Consider the following 13,159-nt stretch of genomic DNA (forward strand, 5'->3'; position numbering starts at 1 on the left):
CACGATGATATGTACAAAAACTTTGGTATACCGCGCTCACGGGTATACCGCGCATGCTGCCCGACGCTCCTTTCGCCCGCCCTGACTTTCCGTGCGCTGTCCCGACTCTCCGTTCACCCCCCCTGACATCCGTGCACTGTCCCCCCTTGAAGGTCTGTCCCCATCCTGAAAGCCTGATGCCCCCCCGACGTCCGATACATCCCTCCCCCCCGAAGGACCGCCGACTCCCCAACAATATCGGGCCAGGAGGGAGCCCAAATCCTCCTGGCCACGGCGACCCCCTAACCCCACCCCGCACTACATTACGGGCAGGAGGGATCCCAGGCCCTCCTGCCCTCGACGCAAACCCCCCTCCCCCCAACGACCGCCCCCCCCCAAGAACCTCCGACCGCCCCCCAGCCGACCCGCGACCCCCCCACCCCCCTTCCCCGTACCTTTGGTAGTTGGGCCAGAAGGGAGCCCAAACCCTCCTGGCCACGGCGATCCCCTAACCCCACCCCGCACTACATTACGGGCAGGAGGGATCCCAGGCCCTCCTGCCCTCGACGCAAACCCCCCTCCCCCCCAACGACCGCCCCCCCCAAGAACCTCCGACCGCCCCCCCAGCCGACCCGCGACCCCCCTGGCGACCCCCACGACCCCCCCACCCCCCTTCCCCGTACCTTTGGTAGTTGGCCGGACAGACGGGAGCCAAACCCGCCTGTCCGGCAGGCAGCCAACGAAGGAATGAGACCGGATTGGCCCATCCATCCTAAAGCTCCGCCTACTGGTGGGGCCTAAGGCGCGTGGGCCAATCAGAATAGGCCCTGGAGCCTTAGGTCTCACCTGGGGGCGCGGCCTGAGGCACATGGTCGGGTTGGGCCCATGTGCCTCAGGCCGCGCCCCCAGGTGGGACCTAAGGCTCCAGGGCCTATTCTGATTGGCCCACGCGCCTTAGGCCCCACCAGTAGGCGGAGCTTTAGGATGGATGGGCCAATCCGGCCTCATTCCTTCGTTGGCTGCCTGCCGGACAGGCGGGTTTGGCTCCCGTCTGTCCGGCCAACTACCAAAGGTACGGGGAAGGGGGGTGGGGGGGTCGTGGGGGTCGCCAGGGGGATCGCGGGTCGGCTGGGGGGCGGTCGGAGGTTCTTGGGGGGGGGCGGTCGTTGGGGGGGGGGGGGGGTTTGCGTCGAGGGCAGGAGGGCCTGGGATCCCTCCTGCCCGTAATGTAGTGCGGGGTGGGGTTAGGGGGTCGCCGTGGCCAGGAGGGTTTGGGCTCCCTTCTGGCCCAACTACCAAAGGTACGGGGAAGGGGGGTGGGGGGTCGTGGGGGTCGCCAGGGGGGTCGCGGGTCGGCTGGGGGGGCGGTCGGAGGTTCTTGGGGGGGGGGGCGGTCGTTCGAGGGAGGGGGGTTTGCGTCGAGGGCAGGAGGGCCTGGGATCCCTCCTGCCCGTAATGTAGTGCGGGGTGGGGTTAGGGGGTCGCCGTGGCCAGGAGGGTTTGGGCTCCCTTCTGGCCCGATATTGTCGGGAAGTCGGCGGTCCTTCGGGGTGGGGGTGCGAGTGGTCCTGCCGGGGGGGGGGGGGATGTATCGGACGTCGGGGAGTCGGCCGGGCAAGAGGGCTTGGGCTCCCTCTTGCTCCGATCGTGGATGCGGGTGCGGGTGGGAGCGCGTGCGAGCGGTCGTTCGGGGTGGGGGTGCGAGCGGTCCTGCTGGGGGGGTGAATCGGGCGTCGGGCGGGGTGGGAACTATGTTTTAAAACTTTTGTATACCGCGCTCACGCATATAACGCGCGAGGGGTATGCGCGGTAGGTAAAAACGCGTATAACGCGCGCGTTATATGCGTGAAAATACGGTAAATCTACGAAACATAATCAAAGCCAGCTTTACAAACATAATAAAACACAAGGAAAGAATAGGAAAGAAACACAATCTGATTAATAAAAAGAAAAACATTTAAGGTCATAAACAGTAGGAAGGGGAAGGAGAAAAGCTCTCAAAAAATATAAAGATACAATGAAACTCCTAAGCAATTCATTTAGTCATTGAATGCATCTTTAAAAAGAAAGCCCTTGAGTTTGCTCTTAAATTTTTCCAAATTTTTTTCTTCTCTTAAATAAATTGGAAGGGAATTCCATGTTTGAGGAGCCATAAAGGAAAAGATGGATTGCCGTCGTGTGCTAATAATTTTAAGGGAGGGAATGACTAATAAGTGTTGGTCATTTGACCTCAGTAATCTAGATGCAGTATAAGGAATCAATACTTTATAGATAAAAGCTGGGGTTTTAAATATCTGACATTTAAAGGTGAGCAAACTTAATTTGTACATTATACAAATATGTGCGACTGGAAGCCAGTGTGCTTTTTTAAGTAAAGGAGTCACATGATCAAATTTCTTGGCTTTTATAATAAGTTTCGTTGAAGCATTCTGGATAATCTGCAGACGCTTAATTTCCTTTTGAGCCATTCCTTTATATAGGGCATTGCAATAGTCGATTTTTGAAATAACCAAAGAATGAATTAGTATGGTCAGAGATTTTGGACATAAGAATTTTGATACTGAGCGAATTGGACGGAGTCTATAAAAAGTTGATTTAACGTGACTTATATGGTCATGGTACGTTAATTTATCATCAAAGATAACCCCTAAAATCTTAATACTATTTATCAACTTCAGGGTGATACCTTTAATAGAAATTGGAAAGATAAGTTTATAACTATCTTTCCAGGGGAAAAATATAATGTCTGTTTTATTAATGTTAAGGGCTAATCTGTTGGTATCAAGCCATTGATGTATCTGTTAAAGTTTCTCATTAATTGCTGATGATTCAGAAGAGCTATTGGGATCCAGTGGATCTCCCCTCAGCCGTCTCTTTTCCAAGCTGAAGAGCCCTAACTGTTTTAGTCTTTCCTCATACAAGAGGAGTTCTATCAAAGTGACTCACAACATAACCCAAGTTGCAGTGCAAAATTTCTCTAAGACAATAAATGTTCATTTCAGAAATACAGTGTTGCAAATATTGCTTTTTAGCAATGTAAACACTTTAGACTCAGGGAACTAAGTGATCAGAAAAGGATCGCATGTAATGTATGTAAAGCAGCATATTTCACAGCCTTTCTGTAATAACACTGCCCCAGACAATGAAGTCTGCCTAAAGATTCCAAATATCTCTTCTTAGGGAATGATTAGATAACTTTCAGAGATCAGAAAAAAATCTTGGGATATTGTGAAATCTGCAAGACAGTCACTACCCCATAAACCAAACAGGTGCATTTTGCTAATTAATTATTTACTTATCATCTCAGCTCATTTCTTGCTATAACCCAGTTGGTCTAAAGAAAATGTTTTAATAGGGTTAGGATTTTAATTAGTCCATAAAATGGAAACAAAAATCCCCTAAATTCTGATGTTTTGTATCTGCTACTGGGATTAATCTAATACCAGGAACAAACAAAAAAAACCCCAACCCCAACAATGGCGAAAGCTAGAAGAAGGGGAAAGCCGATAGTCGACCTGACCTCGACACATCGGACATCAGTACCTGACAAAGGTACTGAACTGGGACAGTGTAAAAGAGGACTCGGGTCTGAGGGTGTATGGGATGAAAAAGGACCTAAAGACGCATTGCAGGGATCGAGGGCACAAATGGACCAGGTAAGCGGCACCAACACAGAACAACAGGAAACAGAGGGGCAAAGTCATTGTGAAAAAGAGCCCAGGACGGAGTGGGAACTAGGAGAGCAGGAGGCGCAGGGGAAACAGGCAGAGGACGTCACACACACACAACAGGAGGAGGACGAAGCTCAGGAGCTGGCAAACCATGAGGGAAACTACAGGAATACCAAAGCACAAGGAAAACAAAAAGAGAGGACTAAAAACTGGGTCTTAAACTGCCTATACACAAATGCTAGGAGCCTGAGGGCCAAAATGGGAGAACTGGAAATCACAGCCAGCAATAAGGACCTAGACATAATTGGAGTCACAGAAACGTGGTGGACTGAGGACAATCAATGGGATGTGGCCATACCAGGGTACAAACTATACAGGAGAGACAGGACACATAAAAAGGGTGGAGGAATAGCGCTGTACATAAAAGACTCCATACCATCAGCCAGGACGGAAACAACAGAACGGGCGGATGGCCTGGAATCACTATGGGTTAAGCTACAGGGAGGAGCAGGAGCAGACATTAAACTGGGTCTGTACTACCGCCCACCTGGACAACCGGAAGAAATCGACCAGAAGATGGAGGCTGAACTGAAGCAGGTATGCAGAAGCGGAAATGTGGTGGTGATGGGGGACTTCAACCATCCTGGGATAGACTGGAGTATTGGGCACTCAAACTGCGCAAAAGAGACAAAATTCATAGAAGTCACGAGGGACTGTTTCATGGAGCAGCTGGTCACGGAACCAACAAGGGGCGATGCCACTCTTGACCTAATCTTCAACGGACTAGGGGGGACAGCAAAGGAGGTGGCGGTATTACCCCCACTAGGTAACAGCGATCACAACATGATCCAGTGCAGGCTTGAAATTGGATCATCAAAGGGGAAAAGAACCACAACGACGGCACTCAACTTCAAAAAAGGAAATTATGATGCCATGAGAAAAATGGTGGGAAAGAAGCTCAAAGGCAACATAGGGAAGAAGGAATCCGTAGAAAAAGCCTGGACCTTATTCAAGGAGACTGTGCACGAAGCACAAAGCATATGCATCCCCAAGTTTAGAAAAGGGTGCAAAAAAAATAGAACAAAAAACCCAATGTGGATAACAAGTGCAGTGAAGAAGGCGATAAGCGACAAGAAAGCATCGTTCAGAAAATGGAAAAAAGACCAAACAGAGGAGAACCAAAAAGGGCACAAAGAACACCAGAAAGAGTGTCACCGAGTGATTAGAAAAGCAAAAAGAGAATACGAAGAGAGACTGGCAAAAGAAGCAACAAACTTCAAGTCGTTCTTCAGATACGTCAAGGGGAAGCAACCGGCGAGAGAAGAAGTGGGACCATTGGACGATGGAGACAGAAAGGGAGTTGTAAAAGAAGAGAAAGAGATAGCTGACAGGTTAAATGAGTTCTTCACGTCAGTCTTCACGATGGAGAATATAACCACCATTCCGGAACCCGAGGAGATCGTAATAGGAGACCAAGACGATAAGCTGGTCTGTTTAGAGGTAAGCCAAGAGGATGTACTCAAGCAGATTGACAGACTATAGAGCGACAAATCGCCGGGTCCGGATGGCATTCACCCAAGGGTACTCAAGGAACTAAAAGACGTAATAGCGGAGCCACTTCGACAGATATGCAACCTATCCTTAAAAACCGGAGATATCCCGGAGGATTGGAAAATAGCAAATGTCACGCCCATCTTCAAGAAGGGCGCAAGGGGGGACCCGGGAAACTACAGGCCGGTGAGCCTGACCTCAGTCCCGGGAAAGATGATGGAGGCACTGATTAAAGACAGCATCTGTGAACACATCGAAAAAAATGGGCAGCTAAAACCGAGTCAACATGGCTTCTGTAAGGGTAGGTCATGCCTCACAAACTTATTGTACTTCTTTGAGGGAGTGAACAGCCAGGTGGATAAAGGGGAATCTATAGACATCATTTACCTTGACTTCCAAAAAGCCTTCGACAAGGTGCCACACGAGAGACTGCTTAAAAAGATATGGAACCACGGGGTACAAGGGGAGGTCCACCGATGGATCAAAAACTGGCTGGCAAACAGGAAGCAGAGGGTTGGCGTAAAGGGACACTACTCAGACTGGAAAGGGGTCACGAGCGGAGTTCCGCAAGGTTCGGTGCTGGGACCGCTCTTGTTCAATATCTACATAAATGATCTAGAGGCGGGAACTAAGTGTGAAGTCATTAAATTTGCAGATGACACCAAACTATACAGCAGGGCTCAAACCAAGGAAGACTGCGAGGATCTCCAAAAGGATCTAACGCAGCTGGAAAAGTGGGCCGAAAAGTGGCAGATGAGCTTCAACGTGGGGAAATGCAAGGTCATGCACGTGGGGAAAAAGAACCCGATGTTCACATACAAAATGGGGGGAATACCACTAGGGGTTAGTAACCTGGAGAGAGACCTGGGAGTGATGGTAGACGCAACACTGAAGGCATCGGCGCAATGCGCCACAGCCTCTAGGAAAGCAAACAGAATGCTGGGTATCATTAAGAAGGGTATTACGACCAGGACGAAGGAAGTCATCATGCCGCTGTATCGTGCAATGGTACGGCCGCATCTGGAGTACTGTGTCCAGTACTGGTCGCCGTACCTCAAGAAAGACATGGCGGTACTTGAGAGAGTACAAAGAAGAGCAACCAAACTGATAAAGGGAATGGAAAATCTCCCATATACCGACAGATTGAAGCAGTTGGGACTTTTCTCCCTGGAGAAGCGAAGACTTAGAGGAGACATGATAAAAACCTTCAAGATCCTGAAGGGCATAGAAAAAATAGACAGGGGCAGATTTTTCAAATTAAGGGGCGCCACAAGTACAAGGGGGCACTCGGAGAAATTGAAAGGGGACAGGTTTAGAACAAACGCTAGGAAGTTCTTTTTCATGGATACATGGAACGCGCTTCCAGAGGCTGTTGTAGACAAGAAAACATTAAATGGTTTCAAAGAAGGTTTGGATAGATTCCTAGAAGAAAAAGGGATTGGGGGGTATAGATAGGTATAGACCATTGCTCAGGCAATGGGCCTGATGGGCCGCCGCGGGTGCGGACCGCTGAGCAGGATGGACCTATGGTCTGCCTCAGCGGAGGCAACTTCTTATGTTCTTATGTTCTTAATGCTAGGTTGCATAATAATAATAACTTTATTTTTTCTATACCGCCACAATCTTGCGACTTCTAGGCGGTTTACATTCAAGAGAGCTGGACATTCAGCGATTTACAATATGCAGATATTTCGAGGAAATACAGAGTACATCAACTTTAAGAATGCGAAAGTATAAAGTGTACATAGGGAGAGGTATGGCCAAGTAGGAAAAAGGAGGTATTGGTGCCTCTGTATAAGACTGATGAGACCTCATTTAGAATATTGTGTACAATTCTGGAGGCCGCACCTTCAAAAAGATATGGTGTGTCTGGGAGGGAATGCATGGATGGGAGAACATCGCAGGGGAGGAGACATAGGCATCCTGGGACTGTCTGCCAAGTCTCTTCCCTGAAGAACCCCTTTCTGGAAACGTCAATCGCTCCTCCTAAACTTACTTGCTCCACTTCATCACTGACGCTGAAACCGTGGATTGAAGACAAAGTTTTATTTTATTTTTCTTTCCAGCTTATGATTTATCTTTAATCTTATCTATTGTTTTGCCTTTTGTCTTTGTTTTGTTCTATTTCTATCATTTAAATTTCTCCAGAATTCTACTGTTCAACGGCTCCCCCTTCTGCTTCTATTCCTTTCTCTCCTCTCTTCTACCTTCCAAAGTATTTAGATCAATGCTGTCTTGTTAAAATGTTTATTTTATTTTTATTTTTCCTCTAACTCTACTTTTTACTTCTCTATTACCCTCCAGGTACTTTAGTTAGATTGTGAGCCTTCGGGACAGTAAGGAAATTTTTCAAGTACCTTTCTTATTTCTAATCTTAATGTATATTTTCTGTAAACCGCTTAGAACCTAACGGATGTAGCGGTATATAAGAAATAAATTACATTACATTACATTACATATACACTTCTCCCTCCGTATCCGCGGTTTCCGTATCTGCTTGCCTGCTCCAAGCTCTGAAATCGCTGCTTATTTCAAAAACCGCAAATAACAGTAGAAAAGTTATCTGCGGTTTCAATAATAAAAAGTTATTCGCAGTTTTTCCATATTCTTGCCTATGGTCCACCTGCATCCCCCGCGAATATGGAGGGAGAAGTGTAAAAATGATGGAGTCAGTCCAGAGGATGGGGGTCGGTCCAAAGGAAGGCTACTAAAATGGTGTGTGGTCTTTATGATAAGGCGTATGGAGACAGACTTAAAGAACTGAATCTGTATACTTTGGAAGAAAGATGGGAGAGGGGAAATATGATAATACCTACATAATATAAATGTGCATGAATCAAGTCTCTTTCATTTGAAAGGAACCTCTGCAATGAGAGGGCATAGGATGAAGTTAAGAGAATCAGGAGTAATCTGAGGAAATACTTTTTTACGAAAAGGGTGGTAGATGCATGGAACAGTCTCCCGGAAGAGGTGGTGGAAATGGAGATTGTGTCTGAATTCAAGAAAGCCTTGGATAGGCACGTGGGATCTCTCGGAGAGAGAAAGAGATGATAGTTACTATGGATGGGCAGACTAGATGGGCCAAAGACATTTTCTACAAATTCCTCCTTACAAACTCTACACTAGGCCCACACAACCAACTGACAGGTGATCTAAATATTCACCTAGAGCAGACAGAGCAGGGTGACTCCAAAGATCTACTATCCTTCATTTCTTCACTAGACTTCTTTGTGCCGCCCCCAGAAAAGACCCATCAAAAAGGCCACCAGCTAGATCTAGTCACTTTCTCCTCCAAAGAACTAGTCCATCCCAAGATTTACTGGAACCAAGCCATTTGGACCGACTCTCTATGGTCAGACCACCGGTTATGTAGTTTACAATTTAGCTGGCAAGTAAGACACTCCCTAACCAAATCCAAGAAGGCAATAAGACCTAAGAAAATGGTAGCTAGCAGAGGTAGGGTGAACCCAGTAGAATTCTGGTCACACTATGACATAACTTCTAGTTCAGACCTCAACTCCTTTTCGGCAGACTCTTGGACCAACATGAGTACGCAGATATTAAACAAAATGGCCCCCTCTAAACTAAGAAAAATAAGAAATAAGAATCTGGATAGCTGGTACGATACCAAGTTAGGAAATGTGAAACGGGAGTTACGGAAACTAGAAAGACAATGGTTGAAATCAGGGGACAGTGTGGGGAGGTCAAATTGGAGACAAAAATTAAACGAATACAAAAAACTAATAATAAAGAAGCGCACTAACTTTTATGCCCAAAAAATCGGATCACCTAACACCAACAGTAGAAATCTCTTTGAATTAGTCAACAATCTCTATGATATACAGGCCTTCTCATATTCTACCCTAGATTTCCCACCGTCTGCAGACGATCTGGCTGAATTTTTCCAACAAAATCAACAATTTGAGATCCAAACTAAAGGCTACACAACCAATCATTTGAACTACCCAGTTGTCCAACACAAAGATGAACCTAGAGTAGATATGGCCTGGAATAATTTTACTACTCCATCCTGGCAACAATTCTCCAAATATTACATGAAATACGCTGATTCCTACTGCAGATTAGACTGCTGCCCACCAAATATAATGAAAGTTGCTCCAGTCACATTTAAAGCCAAGTTATACAACTGGATCTCCTCTCTTTTACTAACCGGTACTTTTCCGGAGGATTTAGGCCAGATTCTGATCACCCCGATTGTCAAAAATCCTAGAGAATCTACCAAATTGACATCTAATTACAGACCAATTGTGAGCACTCCCTTGTTCGTTAAGCTGATGGAAGACTTGGTCAACCAGGAACTAGTAATGTATTTGCACAAATTTAGCGTACTGCAAGACAATCAGTAAGGTTTTCGTTCTGGGTTCAGCACTGAAACTGTCATTACATCACTGCTGGATTTCCTTCATACCTTATTCGGTCAGGGTACCAGTGCTCTAATTCTGCAACTAGACCTAAGTAGTGCCTTTGATCTGGTTGATCATGCCATCCTGATTGACTGTTTGGAGTCAATTGGTCTTTCAGGTAACGTGTAAGAATGGTTTTGGGGTTTCTTGAGTAAACGGTCATATCAAGTCTATAGTGACAATAAAAAATCCTATAGTTGCGTAAACTCTTGCGGTGTCCCATAGGGCTCTCCTCTATCCCCTACATTGTTCAACATCCACCTGGCCTCATTGGTGAATTTACTACATAGCTTAAAAGTTAAATTTTATATCTATGGGGGTGGAAGGAGACGTACATAGATGGATCAGAAACTGGTTGGCGGTTAAGAAACAGAGGTTAGGAGTGAAGGGCCACTACTCGGACTGGAGGAGGGTCACGAGTGGGGTCCTGCAGGGCTCGGTGCTTGGGCCGCTGCTATTTAATATATTCATAAATGATCTAGAAGCAGGGACGAAGTGTGAGATAATAAAATTTGCGGGCGACAAAGAACAAGAACAAGAGGGCATTTGGAAAAGTTGAAAGGGGACAGATTCAAAACAAATGCTAGGAAGTTCTTCTTTACCCAACGTGTGGTGGACACCTGGAATGCGCTTCCAGAGGGTGTAATAGGGCAGAGTACAGTACTGGGGTTCAAGAAAGGATTGGACAATTTCCTGCTGGAAAAGGGGATAGAGGGGTATAGATAGAGGATTACTACACAGTAGAGAATGACACGGTGGCGGTTTACCCGCAGCTACCGCGTTTAGCCGCGGGTAACCCGCCAAAAACAGGGAATGAAAATTAGCAGCCTCTGCGGGGACGGGGACAAGGCCATCACCGCCCCGTGGAGCGGTGAATGGTTTTGTCACCGCAGTGAGGCATAAAGGATCGTGCGGTCCCCGTAGCCCCCACCCGCACGCCGGCTCGATCGTTTAACCAGCTTCCTCTCTCCACCTCACCTTAGTTTGCCGGCTTTCTTTTTCAGCGACCGGAACGTTTCAAAAGAGCCGCGCACGCGCGGCTGCTCAGTATTCAATCTTCTGCTCTGACACAACCGGAAACAGGAAGTTGCAGAAGACTGAATTTTGAGGGGGAACAAGGGGAGAAATAAAGAGGGGGTCAAGAGGGAGAGAAAGAAAGGCAGAAAGAAAGAGGAGGGCCTGGGGGAGAGAGAAATAAAGAGGGAGGCCAGGGGAAGAGAGAAAGAAAGGCAGAAATAAAGAGGGGGGCCAGAGGGAGAGAGAAAGAAAGGCAGAAATAAAGAGGGGGTCAAGGGGGAGAGAGAAATAAAGAGGGAGGCCAGGGGGAGAGAGAAAGAAAGGCAGAAATAAAGAGGGGGGCCAGGGGGAGAGAGAAAGAAAGGCAGAAATAAAGAGGGGAGCCAGGGGGAGAGAGAAAGAAAGGGGGGGGCAGGAGAAGAAAGAAGAAGGACCAGAGACTCATGAAATCACCAGACAAAAAGGTAGGAAAAATGATTTTATTTTCAACTTAGTGATCAAAATGTATCCGTTTTGAGAATTTATATCTGCTGTCTATATTTTGCACTATGGCCCCCTTTTACTAAAACGCAATAGTGTTTTTTAGCGCAGGGAGCCTATGAGCGTCGAGAGCAGCGTGGGACATTCAGCGCAGCTCCCTGCGCTAAAAACCGCTATCGCAGTTTAGTAAAAAGAGAGGGGGAATATTTGTCTATTTTTGTATAGTTGTTACTGAGGTGACATTGCATAAAGTCATCTGCCTTGACCTCTTTGAAAACCCGCAGAATATAAATGATAATTAACATTTTCTCTGCGTACAGCGTGCTTTGTGTTTTTAAAATTTTATTGTTGGTAGATCATTTTGACTTGGCCACAAAGGTAAGGGGGAGGGAGGGAGGGGAGCTGCTGAAAGACATCTAGTAATCCTTGCAGGCTTGACTGTGCAGGGAATTATTTTTGTAAAATCATGTTTTGTTATGTGACTGGCATTATCTAGACTTTAATTTCTATGAATGAATAGAATGAAAATGATATAAAATTACTTTCTTGCGGGGACCGCGTGTTCCGGCTCACACAAGGAAGGAGGGGGTGAAAGGGAATTAGTTTATCTTCCTTGGAAATAGATTCTGAAGTGACCTCATCAAAGAAGACCACCAAATGTACAAGAAATCCCTTAAACAATGTCAAAAGAGACCAAAATAGAAAACTGCTACTGCCTTGAGACTCCATTATTGAAGGAATCAACTTGAAATCACAGAAGAGACAGGAAAAGGTTAAATGCCTCATGGAATCCTCAGGTACAAAACACAAACCAAATTGTGAATGAAATCAGAGCAGACAGTAAGAATTATAAAATTGATGTCATTATCCATCTGAAAAAAAAGGCGTACTAGAAATAATGCCTCAGCAATACAATTTTCAGAAGTTCTATTTGCTCATGGTAAGGGAGAAGAGAGACTGCTAGTGATGGTGGGGGGACTGATAGAAGATATGAAAGAAGGGTGGTAGAAAGGAACAGATGGTAAAGGAGGGAGGGAAGGGTGGTGGTGGAAATGAATAGAACAGACATTGAAAGAGGGTAGAGAGGAACAGACCCTGAAAGGAAATGTGGAAGGCAGAGTGGGGAGAAGACGCTGGAAGGGAAGAAGACAGATGCCAGACTATGGGGGAGCGGAGGGAAGAAGATGGGTGCTAGACGGTGACGGGGCGGTGAATGGGATGGCAGGGGCGGTGAAAGGGATGGCGGTGACGGTGACGAGGCGGTGAAGGGAACAGAGGTGACGGGGCGGTGCAGAGGATGGTGGGCCGGGGACGGTGCAGTGACGGGGACAGATTTTTTCCCCGTGTCATTCTCTACTACACAGGTCCTGGACCTGTTGGGCCGCCGCGTGAGCGGACTGCTGGGCACGATGGACCCCAGGTCAGACCCAGCAGAGGCATTGCTTATGTTCTTATGTTATTCCCCTTACTACTCTGACCTCCGAGACAAAGATTCATCTATCATCCATTCTAAAGCAAATCGAACTATGGATGGCCGAATTCAAATTGAAGCTCAACACAGATACTAAATTTTTCCTGGAAAGCCCTAACGACAAAATCAAAGACTCATCGATCTCCTTGAATGGGCAGGTCTTCCCTATTGACCACTCCATAAAAATTCTAGGAGTGACTCTGGACCGCCACCTTACCCTAAATGCACACACAGATTTATTGGTTAAAAAATGCTTCTCATTACTATGGAAACTCAGAACCATCAGAAAATACTTTGATACTACATCTTTCTGCTTACTGGTTCAATCTTCCATCTTAAGCATGCTCGATTATTGCAACATCATTTACTTGGGATCCTTCAAAAAAAACATTCAAAGACTCAAAGTCATTCAAAATTCGGCAGTTCGACTGATTTTTGGGCTGAAGAAAGGGAACACATAAGCCCCTATTATCAAAAACTCCATTGGCTGCCCCTGGAGGCGTGAATTCTGTTTAAGTTCTCTTGTCTGTGTTATAAATCAATATTTGGTCTGGTTCCCACTTATC

At 46.6% G+C, this 13,159-nt stretch overlaps 1 protein-coding gene across 2 annotated transcripts in view; it reads right to left on the reverse strand.

Moving 5' to 3' along the window:
• Positions 1-13,159, reverse strand: part of ZNF451 (zinc finger protein 451) — a 173,239-nt gene that overhangs the window by 65,939 nt on the left and 94,141 nt on the right. The window lies entirely within an intron of this gene.

This window comes from Geotrypetes seraphini, chromosome 3 (assembly GCF_902459505.1).
Source record: "Geotrypetes seraphini chromosome 3, aGeoSer1.1, whole genome shotgun sequence".
Classification (NCBI taxonomy): Eukaryota; Metazoa; Chordata; class Amphibia; order Gymnophiona; family Dermophiidae; genus Geotrypetes; species Geotrypetes seraphini.